This window comes from Pteropus vampyrus, unplaced genomic scaffold, assembly GCF_000151845.1.
Source record: "Pteropus vampyrus isolate Shadow unplaced genomic scaffold, Pvam_2.0 Scaffold406, whole genome shotgun sequence".
Lineage (NCBI taxonomy): Eukaryota > Metazoa > Chordata > Mammalia > Chiroptera > Pteropodidae > Pteropus > Pteropus vampyrus.
The window spans coordinates 148,506-150,572 of record NW_011889187.1 but is presented as its reverse complement, the minus strand read 5'-3'; positions in this window follow the sequence as shown (position 1 = coordinate 150,572).

Sequence of the window (2,067 nt, the reverse complement as noted above, 5' to 3'; positions counted from 1 at the left end):
CGGGCTTCTGGAGGCCTCGTCCCCATGGAGACGGCATCGAGGCGCACCCACGCCGAGGGCAACACCGGCCTTTGTGTCTGCTCGGCGTTGGCCACAGGGGCGGCCGCAAGAGGTCCCGGTGGTTCCCTGTGGCCCCTATCCTTCCTGGCAGGTGCGACGTCACAGCCTCCCTCGGACAGCTTAGCCAGAGTGTGGCCTCAGGCCACTCCTGCTCACGACCCCATGAACCAGGCCGACTCCCCCGACACCGTGCCTGCACGCGCGCGCGCGCACACACACACACACACACACACACACACACACACACGGCCTTGGCCTGGTCACACCAGGGGCAGCATAAAAACCCCATCAGCCTTGGGCCTTTCCTGCCCCCGCCCCATGAGGGCGGTGGCCTTGGTCTCGCGGTCACCTCTGTAGCACCTCCACTCCCAGTGGGCTCCAGAGCCCCCGGCCCACGCCAGTCTCTGCAGGCACTGACCGCTGTCCAGTACACGTGGTCCTTTGTCTGCCTGTTGGCTCCGTTGTTTACTTACGGGGTCCCCACTTCCCTCCGCTGGAATTCAGGCCCCGACACAGCTTCTTCGCTTTGTTGCCCCCTGAACAAAGGAAGAGAGGCAGGGGGGAGGCGGGCTCGCGGGGGCCGAGCCAGGCATGTCGACGCGCCCGTCTCCCAAGGGGCCCCAGAACCCCAGTAGGACACCTTCAGGGCAGGACGGCGTGTAACTGCCACAACCTCCACTCCCCCTACCTGGCACCATATATTCAAGGGGTTGGTGCACCCCTCCCCCACCCACCCTCCCCCGCAACCAAAGTCGGAGCCGTTTAAAGACATGCACCTGACATAGGATTGTAACTCCCTGTGAAAACTCTGAGTGTCACCCGCACGCCTGGGCCCCACGTGACCTGCTTCTGCATCCCAGTCTCCCGCTGACCACGGACCCCAGGATTGTCTGGCTTTTCTGAAATGCGCTTCACAGATATTTGTGACTCGGGAAACGCAGAAAGTTGTTCTGTGAAATCTAAAAAACATACGCGAGCTAATACTCTTGGTTCTCACACCTGCTTCATTAACGCAACCCATGCGGCCGCCCCGACCCTGTCAGTGACGGGCAGGCCCTTGAAGGACCACACGCATCTCCGCGGCTCGGAAACGGCACGCTCGGTGGGCCCGCCGCTGCTTGTTGCTCAGAGTAACGTACTGCCATGGAAAGAGATGGGGTCAGTGGATGCACAGAACAGGAACGCTGAGGACGAGACACCCCGGCATGGAGAAAGGTTCCGCCCGGCTCAGCGGCGAACCGCGCTCCGCCCAGGGAGACTCGGCGGAAATCACCCAAACAGAAACGCAGAGACACAAAAGGAATGGGAAGAGGCCGAGGCGCGCGTCCGAGAGCGCGGGACAGTGTCTAACCGCCTCACAGACACGCAGCTGGAACCTCAGGAGGAAAGGGGAGCGGGCGGGCGGACAAAATACTGGAAGAAAAGCGGCCGAAAATTTTCCAAGACGAATCAATGACAGACCCCAAAGCATGGATCGAAAAAGCACAAAGAACACACAGCAGGACAAATGCCTCCAAAAGGTACAACAAACGAAAACCTGACAAAAGCTCCAAACACACAAGCTACTCAAACTGCAGGGGGAAAGAAGAACCTCTAGGTAGACGGCAAAGAGCACAGATACTAACACTACGAGCGGAGGCGCAGAAGTCGGAGGCGCAGAAGTCGGAGGCGCAGCAGACGTCTCTGCAGGAACCACGCGAGCTGGAGGACGATGACGTGGTATCTCGATCGCCCTGAGTTCTACAGAATTGATTCACAAGTTTATACCAGTAAAAATGCCTTCTAAAAATTGAAGATTAAAAAAAAGACTATTTCAGATAAACGGGAATTATGGGAACTTATTACAGAGGACCTGCTCCCTGAGGAGCGACACGTGACACTCAGAAACCAGAAGGAGCATGCTGCCCGCCTGCCACTGGGTCTTCACAGAGGAAGGAGGAGACTCGGGAGTGGAATACAGGAAGGTAACATGGTTTTCCCCTTATTTTTAATTGCTGTAAATGATAG